The following is a 13,189-nucleotide window of genomic DNA, read 5'->3' as shown; positions in this document are numbered from 1 at the left end:
CGATTGAGCAGTGGAACAATGCCACTGCCTAACTGTAAAATAGGCACAGTGATAGTTAGTACCTACCTGACCAGGGCGCAGCAAGATCTTAGCTAGAAGCTCACCCTTGGACCAGCGTCTGGCACAGACTGAGTGTCCAGTAAGAGGTAGCTGCTGTCTTAAGGGTTGCCCTTTTCCTTTCTCTTCCTTCTCAGCAGAGCTCCCGGGCCTTCACTTCCTTCTCTTCCTTAACCCCGTACTCCCTAGTCCTTGCTAAGATGATGCTCTAGTCAGTCTTGTTTCTCAGCGCTTGCCCTTTTCCAGTTACTAGCCTCAATGGCTCTCTGGTTTAGGGCTGACCACTGCTTCCGTTAGAGGAAAGGGGGAGGGCCTTCTTGTGGGCCCCACTCCCTTCTCCTAATTTCAGGCATATCGTCCCCTACTCCCTTCAGTCTGTTGGCCTTCTACTGTCTCTCTAGACCTGTGTGCTGAACCCAGCTCCCCATCCTTTTCCATGCATACCTTGCCCAAAATTCATGGCCCTAGTGAGCTGACTCCGAATCTCCATTAGTCACAATCAAGGGACCAAAGCTACCAGATTCTGCCTGCTCCCCTCCTGTCTTTGTATTGTTTCTGCCCCGTTTAGACACAGGTGACCTTAACATGGCTGAAGTGACCTCCATTCTTTAACATCACACTTCTTGGCCACTGCTCTACAATGTCTTTCACCTTCTTCTCTCCCATATTCAACTGGCCGGGTTCTCTTCATTCTATGGCCTATTTTTTTCTTCTTTCTTGAGAGAGGGTCTCACTATATATCCCTCTCTTGTACACAACAACCCTCATGCTGTGACCTCAGAGGGTTCCAAGAATGTACCAGTCAGTCACCATGCCCAGCTAGTGGCCTAATGTCTTGGATCAGTTTTCTCCCCTCTACCTCAGCAACAGTGGCTGAGTATTTCTCTCTCGGAGTTGAACTCTTCGACTAACTCTTTTTTTTTTTTTTTTTGGTTTTTCGAGACAGGGTTTCTCTGTGTAGCCCTGGCTGTCCTGGAGCTCACTTTGTAGACCAGGCTGGCCTCGAACTCAGAAATCCGCCTGCCTCTGCCTCCCGAGTGCTGGGATTAAAGGCGTGCGCCACCACGCCCGGCTTCGACTAACTCTTAATGAGTGTTCCTGTCTCATCTTGTCATCTTCCAGACCATTCTCCACAGTACCATGAGGGAAGCTGGCTGCCCTCCTCAGTATGCTCTTTCTTGGATGAAGTCCAAGTTTGCTTAGTGGTTTGCAGGGCCCCCTGGCTGCTGCTCCTGCCCCATCTCTTTCAGCCTCCCCCTCCCCCTCCCAAGCTGCTGTCACTGAGGGAGGTATTTGAAGTTCAGGAGACTGACCTTGTGTTGTGGCTCCATGCCCTTGTGCTGGCTGCTCCCAGACTTCTCTGTCTGGTGTGCGCGGCTCCTCCTCTCTGCCTGGGAGACACCTACACAGCTTGTGAGAGTCTGGAGATCATTGACACCTCATCCAGGCAGCCTTCCCAGTGTCCACATCCTTTCCTTCATTATCCACTCAGAAGGAAGGAAATATCCCATTCATTTCCACCTCAGGTCTCACTGTCTGCCTACTCTGTTATCTTCTATCTCAAATAGGCTCCCACCTCTCCTCATTTTTTCCTCTCTTATTTACCTCAGGCACATGCTTGGTCCTGATTTCTCTATCTCCATTTTCTCCATTTCCCCAATTCTATCAGATCTTTTTCTGACAGTTTTGTTTTTTTTTTTTTTTTTCTCTAAGAGTTCCCTTTGCTCCTCAACTTGGGTACTGATACTGAAAAATTCTATGTTGTAATCTCACTTAACTGTGCCCCATCACCTTCAATTCCTGTCCCATGTTTTAATCCATTCATCCTAGAACCTTTACTATCAGGATACTCAGGATAACAGACAAGGCCCATAGTATGCTGCAACAGTGCTTTTATCTCTTCTTGTGTGTGTATATATATATATATATATATATATATATATATATCAACCAGTTGCTCTTTTTGTTGGTTTTTGATGGGTATGTGTGTCTATATGTATGTTTTGTGCTGGTACCCTCAGAAGCCACAAGAGGACATCAGAGCTCCCGGTGCCTGGTGCTAGAGTTATAAACAGTTGTGTGTGAGCTACCTGATGTGGGTACTGGGAACTGAAATCTGGTTCTCTGGAAGAACAGCTGATGCTCTTAAACACTAAGCCATCTCTCAGTCCTCCTATGTTTGCTTGTTTGCTTTTGTTTTGAGATAGGCCTATATCGATAGCTCTAGCTGTCTTTGAACTTGTAGTAATAATTCTGCCTCTGCTTTTGAGCACTGGGATTAAAAGGGTGTTCCATCATGGCTGGCTAAGTTCCACTTGTTGTTGTTGTGTGTGTTCACATATGTGCAGGCATGGCTGCATGTACTTTGGTGCCCAGGTAGAGGCTGGAGGATAATTTTGTGTAGTGCTTTCTCTCCCTCCACTGTGGGGGTTTGGATCCATCTCAACAACCTTCATATTCTTATTTACCGTTTAAACCATGATGACTAATGTCAAAATGGACATTTGTGTACAAATCTGGCTGAACATATATTTTCATTTTTTTAATATATGACTTAGTAAAACTGCTGGGTCCTATGGTCACTACATATTGAAGAACTGCCACAATAGTTTTCAACATGGCTGTACCCTTTTCCATTCTTCAATTTCCTTGCCAACATTTATTTATTGGCTGACTTTTTGGCTAGTGCCATTTTAGTGGCTGTGCAATAGCATCTCTCCATGGTTTGATAACCTCATTCTTCCTTTTTAAAATTAGGTATTTTGTAAATATTTGATGTATAAAAGATATCAACATTTGAACAAACCTTTGAATGGGATCGTTGACTTTCAAGTTTATTAATTAGCTAGGTATGAACAATCATTAGAATCTAATTTTTTTAGTAGCTTATTGTGTTTTATTGTGGTTTGAGATAGGTTCTTACACAATAGCCCAGGCTGTCCTGGAACTCACTGGGATTGCAGGCATGAGCTAGTAAGCCCCATTAGAATAAAATAAAATAAAATAAAATAAACCCTAAAGGTGACTTTTTTTGTTGCCAGAATTATCTACAGTATAAAAATGGTGGTGATTTGCCGGGCAGTGGTGGCACATGCCTTTAATCCCAGCACTTGGGAGGCAGAGACAGGCAGATTTCTGAGCTCTAGGCCAGCCTGGTCTACAGAGTTAGTTCCAGGACAGCCAAGGCTACACAGAGAAACCCTGTCTCGGAAAAAAAAAAAAAAAATGATGGAGATTTACCGTGAAAATCCATGGAACTTTGGACATTTGAAAGTATTTTACAGAACAAACTAAACTGCAAGTAAAACTCCAACTTGGATATAGATGCTGTTTGTGGTCCAGCTTGGTAACCCAAGTTTATAATCTGAGCACTTGGGAACTAAAGACAGAAGGATGGCGAGTAAGAGGCTAGCCTGGTCTACAAGAGCCAGTGTCAAGAAAAATACTATGAAACAAACACCAAGAGACAAGTAAACAGGTAGTGGTTTTTGGAGTGCCCATCCCGACCCTCCTCGTTCAGACAGCTTATAAATTGGAAGCCCAAGAGTAAGAATTTCTGTGATGACCTTGTAAACTTTTGTTTTAAAACTAGTCCATCATCTTCTCAGCAGACAAGTCCTCAAAACAATATTTGATAGCACTTGGGAGACAGGATGGATGTGGCAGGAGGCATAGACAGTGAGTGGTGCAAACACCTTTAATCCCAACACTTGGGAGGCAGAAGCAGGTAGATCTCTGTGCGTTCTGAGCCAGCCTGGTCTACATAGTGAGTTCTAGGACAGCCAGAGCTACAGAGTGAGACCCTGTCTCAAAAAAACAAAATCAAAAAGAAAAAAAAAAAAGAAGAAAGAAAGAAAGAAAAAAGAAAGAAAGGTGGAGTTGCTAAGGCTCTTAGTGCCTAGCAGGAAGCCCATGCTAGCATGTCACAAATGGGGCACAATGATACTAGGGTCATAAGTTCAAGGTCATCCTCAGCTAATAAGTTCAAGGCCAGCCTGGGGACTTTGTGGGGAGAAAGGAAAAAAAAAATGTCACTGCTAAAAGTTTCACCAGATAGAGTTTTGCTCAGTAAACAGTAGACCCTGGGAAATGTAACAGGTTCTGAAAACTTATTTTTGATGACTGGAAGTCAAACAGTTCCCTCCCAGCCTGTGGTTTAGCCTACTTATCTTAAGTCAGGGGTAATGGTCCAACTGTTTTTCTTTAGTTCTAGAGAATTCTATCTTGGCCAGGCTTCATTTGTTCGTTCTATCCTCAGATAGACACTTCTGTTGTCAGTCGCCACCCCCCCCCCCAAACTTGAGTGCATTCGAAGGAAGACTTCAAATTAAAGCCCATAATAAGCTTTACAACTGTAGGGTGTTCAGGCATTCCAAGAGGAGCCCATGGGGTGGAGCTAGGGCAAAGGTCATAGCAAATAGCGTGTAGCAAGCTTTCTGCATGTATAACATCAACCAAGTAGTCCCAAGTGCATAACTCTATAGTCCTTTTTTCTGTGCTTTTATCTTCAGAATTGGTGTGTGTGTGTGTGTGTGTGTGTGTATGTGTGTGTGTGTGTGTGTGTGTGTGTGTGAAGGTAACTATTCTGAAGATATATCCAAAACCGAGAACACGTCCCTTTTGGAACCTAAGTAGAAACTGGCTTACTGGTTGGAGGTTGGAAACATGTCAGCTGCTTTATGGAGGAAGCACAGCTGAGGCCTGGTTTCCCTGGGCTCTGTGATAACTTGGGCCAAGGCAGTGTGGTGGCTTCAGGAGCCCCGGGGATGGAGAGAAATTCGCAGGAGAACCTATGCTTTTCACAGTTGAAACAGGAGCCCTCTGAGAGAAAGAGATATTGCAATGTGGCTTCCCTGACGCCTTGAAGGGAGACGTGGATGACACAGCACCAGCCATTCCGTCGCGGGGTGGGGACAAGGTGGCGGTAGACGCCATCCTTAGGCCCCTCGCGGGCAGGCAGCCTTCGCTGAAGCATCGTGTGTAGAGTGGAAGAGAAGGCAAAATGATAAAAGTCTAGGGCCCTTGCGTTTGTTAGAGAAGAGAAGCACTCTCCTAAGTCGCTGCGCTGGTAGGAAGGACCAACCTGGGAGAGAAACTGCAAGAGGTTGGGGGCGGGGTGAAGCGCCTGCTCTTTAATCTCCGGCCCCATCCTCTAACTCGCCCCACCTGGATGCAGGGCGAGGACCGCGTACAGAAGGAACTGTGCGGCTGGGACATCGCTTTCAGATTCAGGGGGAGCAGCGCTGGATCTGGGGTCCACCGTCACCACACTACCCTCTCTCGGGCCTCCTAGGCGTCCCCCCAAGCTCCTCTCTGCATCTCTACCTCTGTTAAAATAGTGAAACAAACCATGTTGTAAAGTGATGGAAAGCCGCGGGCTGAGAGCCACTGGCATGAGGGGCTGGAGGGGAGGGGGCACGGTGTCTGGAGCTAGTGGCCACCAGTGAGCGCTGGGTGGGTCGGAATTGCGCTCAGCTGTAGCGGCCGAGACCCTTCCCCTCCGGCTGCCGGGCCCGCCCCTGGCCCCGGGCGCCTAGGGAGGGCGTGGGGCAAACTTGGGGCTGCTGTAGGGGGTGAGGTGGGAACTCCACCTCCACTCATCCCGGGATTGTGGCAACTGCGGTTGCCTAGCTAAAACTGGGGCGGGGGTGACGACAGGGACAGCCGGGTACCGCGGTCCTCCCGACTCCCCCAGCTCGTTCAGCCGCGGCTGCTGCGGCAGCTCTGTAACACGTCCCCAGGAGACTCGCAGGAGCAACACGTGATGTGTCTACTTATCAGGGTGAGAGGGGGAGAGCGAGTCTCCGAGTGTGCGGGTGAGGAAGCGGGGCGGGGGGCCGAGGCGGGGGCCGGGAAGACGGCTAGGGCAACGGGGTCGCCAGCTCCTCGCCCACCTCCCTCCCTATGGGAGAAGAGGAGGAGGGGAAGTGACTGCGGAGTTGATGAACTTTGCACATCCAGAAACGCCATTTTGATTCCTTTTCCGGAACAAGTTTGCATCTCTCCTCGTTCTCTCCCCGAAGCCCACCGGTCCTCACCGCATCATGCCTGGGAGCCCAGCACCCTGCCGGGCCGTAAGTACGCGTCCCGGGTCCCCCGCTTGCGGCACTCCGGTGGTTGCGAGATGCCCGGGGCATTGCCGGAGCGACCTTTTAAAGAACTTTTTGGGGATGGGGAGGGTGAAGTGTGCAGAGCGCGGTGTACTTCTGAAACTCGGCGTTTGGCAGAAAGGACCCGCGCACCCTGGCAGCATGCGCTCGGTTGGGGCTGTGGGGTAGGGGAGCCGGGATGAGCTGGGCAGCCCTCTCCCCTCGGGCTGCACGCCCGGCCGCTCCTCCTCCTCCTCCTCCCCTTCCTCCGCTCCTTTCCCCTTCCCGAGCTGCCGGCTCTGCCAACCAGCTCCCAGCGCGAGCCGCCGCAGCGCCCCGCCAGCAGGACCTGATGCGCATCCATATTAGCCGTCCGAGCGCAGGAATCCGGCCCGACCCGCGCCGCCGAGTTTATTTTTAACCAGCCCTGCCGGGACTCGGATGGTGCGCGCACCGCGGGCCAGAAACATCTTCCCAGCGCTGCTCTCCATCTTCCGCCCTCTCTCCCCCGACATCCTCCCCCCCATGTGGGAGGGGAAACTTTTCTCCTACATACTTTCTAGTCCCTCTCGGGTCGGGAAGCACGGAGATGACGGAGCCAGCCCGCCGCCGCAAGGTATCCGGGGGTGCCCACCCGGGGTGCAGGCACGGGGGCCGTGCGTTCGGGGCTGCTCGGTGGGAGCATCCGCCGCGCCCTGCTCTGCGGACTTTGATCCTCCCGGGCGGACGGCGCCGACCGGGAGGGGCGGCAGGGAGCCCCGAGCCCTCTGCGAGTTCCCGGCTGGCGGCGGGGCTGTGAGCGACCACCGTCGCTGGGGAGGAGGGGAGGCGACGACCCGGGCCGCGCCGACGCGTATTGTTGGTGACTCTGAGGCTGGCTGGGTACGAGCTTTGGGGGAGCCCCCGGCGTGGGGCGAGCCTGCATCGCGGAGGGGGGGCTCGCGCCCGGCGCCGTCACGAGCACAGGAAGGAGGCCGGGAGCATCCGAGGCGGGGCCGGCGCCCGCCCCACCGCCCAGCTGTGGAGCGCGCTCGGAAACTTTTGTCCGCCACCCGCTGGACCAATTTTTCTGGAGTTCTGAGGCTTCGCTTTTTCCTCACACCCCGGCCTGCCCAACCGAAAGAGGGGGTTGGGGGAAGCCGGTGTCCCCCGGGGAGGGGGCACTGATGACTTCGAGAGGCACGGGCCCCCCATCAGGCCCAGCTCCCCGCGCCCCCTCCCCGTTCGCGGTCTCTTAGGAAACTGCGACCTTAATGGTTGCTAAGGAGCAGGGGAGGTCCTTCCCGTCGCCGGCCCCCTCCCTGGGAGGCGGTGTGTTTTCTGTACAGGGCTAGGGTCGCATCGAGGATGTGACCCGCTCTCTGGCCCGGGGTGAGTGCGGGGCGCGGCTACGGTGCTTGCGGGCAGCCTGCCGAGGTCTAGGGGCGTGGGGACCCCACTGGGCTCGGGCTCGACCGCTTGACAGGCGCCGCGTGTTGCTAGCTGCCCTCGTCCGCGGTGCATCCGTGATGGGTTATAAAAGAGGAGGAAAGTTATTTTTCCTTGCTCAGCAGATTTGCCCTCCCTCGCTCCTTACTGGTTAAGAGATAGAACGTGAGCCCAGATCCGGACGAGCAGTTCACATTCCATTACGAAATTCTACACGGCTTCAGAGCCAGCAGCAGCACTCATTCGGGGCATTTCGGAGATTTTCTTCTTTGGGGGATGCTGGTAGTGGTGGTGGTGGTGGAGACCGATACAAGGGTGAATAAAAAGCAACTTTTGTCGGGGTGTCGAAAACCTTACCCTCAGGTTTCCATTGTTAGACTGCTCAACACTCGGTCTCGTTTTCGAGTTAGAGCTAAGCATATCCTTGTGAAAGCCTATGGGAAGAAGGTTGGTTGAATAAAGATGTTGGGAGTTGGCAAAGTATTCTTGCAAATGGTTCTGCAAAGGCTCACTTGTTGCTTGTGCATCCCTTGGTTGTGAGATTCCTTTTTCAGATAATATGGTGGTCTGTGTCTGCGTGCGAGTTGTTGTGCAATAGATAATTGGAGTGGAAGGTGGAGAAATGAGAACAGCCACGAAAAGAATGTGTTGATAGCTTTTAACATCCTCTAAGTTTGATGCTTTCATGAGCAGGCAGGTATCGTTTGTAATTTAACCCGGAAGTCTGAGTTGGAGGTTAAGGTCTTGGTTAAAACTCCTAAGAAAATTCTGTACGCCCTAAAAGAATCCATAGAGTTTTTTTCGGAAAGAGTTCAGAATACTCTTCAAACACGTGCAAGGGTGGACTCGTTTTAGAGGTTTAGAGCTGCTGTTTGTTTGTTTTTACCTCTGCCTATTGGGGTACCTACTGATGGGTCTTCCTTTGATGTATTTGATTACACTGAATTAAACATTTGAATGGCTCTAATCAAGTTTTAAATGTGTGAAAAAAAAACCTCCCCAATTTTTACAAAAGAAAGGGAGAGAGGGGTACTTTGATTTAATTATTTTCCCTTTCTCCGTTTATTTTTGGGTTAAGTTGCACTGTCTCTGTCTTACAACATATTTTTACGGTAAGATGGCTGGCTGTCTTTTCAGCATGTTTTGTTTTTTAAGAAATGCTTTACTCACTTAAGAAATGCTGTTGATGCTCAGTGGTACATGGAATATTATTCTCGGCCGTTTCCCTGGATACCGCTTTATTCCTCCTCATCAGAAACTCCAGACAGGATAACCCTTGCCGTGGACGTGATGGGGAACATTTGTCTGACTCAGCCGGTTACAGGTGGTGGTGCATCCATTCCTAACCATTTACGTCATCAAGCAAGTGACCTTTTGATGGAAGGGGCCTTTATTTTAGATTTCTTCAGGCAGAGCCATTTGAGAGAGATGATTTGCATCCAGTACAGGTAGGAAGGGGAGGGGAATGAAGTGTGTTAGTCCTCATCTGATCAACAGCTGTTTATTGCTTTTCTGCCCCTAAGTCAGGTACTAGGTAGCAGCTATTAGCAAACAGCTTCTGGGTTGCTTTTTGTTGTTTGTTTGTTTCACTTTTCTGTTTTAACCTGCTGCTGTATTAGTTCACTTCCTAGGTCAGTTTGGAAGTCTTTCTTTCTATTGTGTGCCCATTCGCTAACATCACTTAACAGCTTCAGCTAAGTAAATTTCCTGGTTAATGAAGTTGAAAAAAAAATTCTATCCTCTTAGGGTTTTGAGTGACATAGTTAATATAAACTTTTACAGAAATTGGTTAAACAGGCTCTCTAGAAGCAGCTAGAAGTGGGTCCTTTTGATGTTTTTATTCATTATCCTTCTGAAAAGTAGGTGGTGCTTAGAAGGTCATAGGATAAGGGTTGCTAAGCAGCTAAACAGAAGGATGCTAAAATTAACTGAAGCTTTTTTGAAAGGGAGTCCTTCCCTGTTTTACATTACCTACTAGGTTTAATTAATTTCTGAATCTTCCATGTTCTTTGATCTAGGAAGGTAGTATGTTAAAGTTGGTCTTTGTTTTTGTTATTATATTCAAATAATCTTCCTTTTGTAAGTGTCTTTAATTGAAGTTCAGTATTCTCTTGACTCCTTGCTGTGGTGTCAAATGGCAGCTTGTCTGGGGTGACTTTCTTGTCTGTGAAGAGGTAGAACTTCCCTTTTGTTATTCACGTATAACTTCACCTGCTTTTGCATTAATAAAGGATTTTTATGTTTGTTTTGGAAATTCTACATAATCCACAAAGTGATGTTTTTGCCATTGTATTTTATTAAACGTTTGCATTCAAAAGATAGAAGTGCAATATAGTATCAATAGTAACTACAATATAGTATCAATAGTAACTACAATATAGTCCCTCCTGATGAGAGGACAATAGCTTGCTCTCCTCCTAGATTAGATTGTGGATGTGGCTGTTCCTGGTCCATGTTACCCTACTTCTCTGGCTCTGTCTGTTCAACCCAGCTCATAGATAATCTTTTTTTTTTAAGTCCTCTAGGTTTAGAATATATTTGGAAGGACTGAACAGATGTTAGAAGGCAAAAGTATTATGACTTGTGTATTGTCTTAGTGTTTCAAGGTTTGTGAAGTTTTTCATGATGATAAGATGCAAGCTGGTGGCTGGAAGGAAACCCTCGCTTCTGTTGGGTGGCAGGCCTGCTGCAAAGCCAGCAGCTTCCCTGCCTCAAGGTTATGCGTGTTTTCCTGACCTATCAAGCCGGCCTCCTTGAGTCATATTTTTATATTCAAATGTAATTAAAAGATTGATAGGTTTTCTCTCTCTCTTTTTCCCCCTCAATTTTTTAGATTTAGATTGTGCTTCTAGGGTGGGAACAATCAAGTACCTCTCTGAAATGCATGCAGGGGTCAGAGAATGGTTTCCATGCCCAGGGGTGAGGGTAGGGGGTGGGGGTAGATCCGAGGTAAAAGGTGTACCGTCTGAACCCGGAGGGAAGTATAAGATGTGCTCTCTGAAATGCATCATTTACTTTTAACTTCCCCCACTCCCACATGGCAAGCAAGCAGACCAAGGAAGGGAAACCTGGCTGCTGGTGTTTTCTTTACTGCAGAGGTAGAAGAATGAGGAAGATGGGGAGGAGCCTTTCCTAGTTAGCAGTCAGTCTCCTTGGGCTGTGTCATCAGCCCAGCTTTTCTCAAGGTCTCTCTTGTCACGTCCCTTGGGTGCCCAACAAGGTCTGAAGGGCAGCTGAGCATGCCTGGAGATTTCACCCCACTCCTGGGCAGCTGAAGAAGAGGGGGAGGGAGGAGGGGAGGGAGGAGGGTCCAGGGAGCTGTGAGCTAGCATCCCTGGTTCGATGAGCCTGCAGGCTGCAGGTTACCTACCCAGTCTGTCTGCCCATCAGTAAAGATGACTGCTTGTGAATAGGTGCCTCAGACAAAGCAGTGGGAGGGCGGAGACTGTTTGTTCTGTGTGAATCAGGCCACTAATGCTGAGAGCATTTGAAAACGTCTCTGAAGGCCAGGGCCTAGGGACTGGCTGCTTCTGTGGCGATTCACCTGCAGGCTCCTTGAGGCTCACCAGCTCACCGGCTGGAGAGGGAGAATGAAATCCCCCACTGGTTTTGTCAGACAGCCAGACTGAAAGAGAAAAAAGTCTCCGTGGGGGTAATTAGATAAAGCTTTTAAATGCTCTATTTGTTTTTCCCCTGAGCTTGCTTGGTATTTCATCCTTTTACCCCCCTTTTCCAAGACTGGGGAAGGATTGTTACAAAAGTGGTTGACAGGTAGTTGAGTTGCCTTTACACCCCCCTCTCCCCCCCTAGCTTTCACCCCCCTCCCCCCCCAGCTTTTTAAGCTGTCAGCCTCTGATTGTGAAGAGGGTTAGCTAAAATTCTTAAGTTTACACTCAGAACAACAGGGATTTACAGCTAGGTTCATCCTGACCCCTGATTCCTAACTTCAGGCCAGCGCTGAAAACAGATGCTGATTGGAGGAACCTTGGCTTTGAGGACTTAGCATTTAATATTTACCGTGGGTGTCTCTTTCTGTGGTGGTGTTTTAAAATAAGGTCAGGCCCTTTTGGAAGTAATTCTCCGCTTGAATTTGAAGGCGCGAGGGAAGTAAACAAGCACAAAGCCCATTGGCTGCGCTGCTACCGATGGGGATGCGGTTATCCACGCACGCACGCCTCTTCTACCTCCCAGCATTGTTGGAAAGGATAAAAGGAATGTTCCAGAAAGTCAAAAACCTATAAATGAAGTGAGTGGTATATTTTGAGTTCAGGAAGCTTTGTGGGTATCCATTCCAGATTTCCTTTCCAGAACTTTGTACGGGTTGGTTCCTTTACCTTTAGCTGAATTTACCTACAAGTTTCTCTCAATGGGGGTGGGGTGGGGACTGCACCTTTTGCTTCCAGTGTGGGGAGCAGACAGACAGGACAAGCAGATCCCTCTTAATGGGGTTCACTTGGGGATGGGCTTGAGGAGGAAGACAGGAGCCAAGCTCAGGGCTTACTCTTCAAAGGGATGGTCCTTATAGCCTTTAAGCAATAGGGACAAGAGATGCCATTATACTTCCTATAGTGGTCAGGGCAGCCTCCCTCCACCCCCCATGCAGTGGAGACTTGATTATCCATTCAGCCTCAGAAATCCAGGAGCCAAGGTAGAAAAAAAACCCCTACTTTCCAGTAGTAGGACTTAGGACCCAGCTCTGCTCTGAGTATGTCCAGAGCCCTCGATCAGATCACTCGTACCACCAAGAGGGTGTTGGGGGGTGGGGGTTACACTCCATATCGCATGTATTCTGTGTGGAGAAATTCCATACAGCAGCAGGTAAGCTCTTTATTACATGCCCGTAAGGGAGCTCGGTTGGCAGGTTCAAAGTATCACAGACAGTTTGAGGGTGGAGCAGTGGTTGCCTACTGGACTGTTAAGTAGATTTGAAAAACCCTGTTAGTAAGACAGTCCCAGGAGTCATCTGCTTCTAAAACAACCTTGGTTCACTGACAGGAAGCTGCCCCTGTAGATGGCTCAACTCTGCCATCATGTTTTCAGCCACCCTTCTGTCAGGTTCCCTCATTTTGTAAGTTATGTGGAGTACATAACTTTTTTTTTTTTTTAAGTGTTTGAACTAGCCCCTACTTGCTTGATGCTTTTGGGCATTCACAGTCTTTCTCCGTTTTGTTTCTCAGATTTTTGTAAAATTCTTATGTAATCATCTATCTTTTATTCAAGGGCAGCTTTCCTGAGCCTTTGGCTCAGGTGCCTCCTCTAGGGAGAAAGGTGGGCTATCCCATGGCAAGACAGGATGAGGAGGGAACGAGGAGGGGGCCCAGGGATGGAGGGGAGAAAGGAAGTGCTTGTTTGTATGGGACCCCAGCTGGAAATGTCTAGAAGTGTCAGGGGACACAAGTATCACTTGCTTACAGCCTTACCCTGGTTTTTCTCTACCACTGCTCAGTGTGTCTCACTCAGACCGGAGACAAGGCCCCCGAGTCCTGGGGAGAGTAAAGGAGCCAGTGTTCCAGAACAGGGAGGACTGTGATGCTCTGAGCTTCCAGTTGTGTTGTGTGCCTCTGGACCCCGGGTACTCAGTGCCACAGCCTAGCAGACACCTTGCTTGGGGATGG

At 49.1% G+C, this 13,189-nt stretch overlaps 1 protein-coding gene across 8 annotated transcripts in view; it reads left to right on the top strand.

The window, feature by feature from the left end:
• Rreb1 (ras responsive element binding protein 1) overlaps positions 1 to 13,189 on the top strand; it is a 177,320-nt gene that overhangs the window by 43,745 nt on the left and 120,386 nt on the right. For 4 of the 8 annotated variants that reach the window (XM_085831171.1, XM_021179964.2, XM_021179963.2 and 1 more), the window contains exon 1: positions 5,848 to 6,131. The exons of 1 other annotated variant lie outside the window; for it this stretch is intronic. The gene's annotated coding sequence lies outside the window, so the exon portion shown is untranslated. 3 more of the 8 variants (XM_029468435.2, XM_021179961.3, XM_029468433.2) reach the window with 3 other exon arrangements.

Source organism: Mus caroli, unplaced genomic scaffold (assembly GCF_978045245.1).
Source record: "Mus caroli unplaced genomic scaffold, Mus_caroli_1 scaffold_15, whole genome shotgun sequence".
In the NCBI taxonomy this organism is placed as follows: Eukaryota; Metazoa; Chordata; class Mammalia; order Rodentia; family Muridae; genus Mus; species Mus caroli.
The sequence above is the reverse complement of the archived record's forward strand: the minus strand, read 5'-3'. Positions and strand labels throughout refer to the sequence as shown.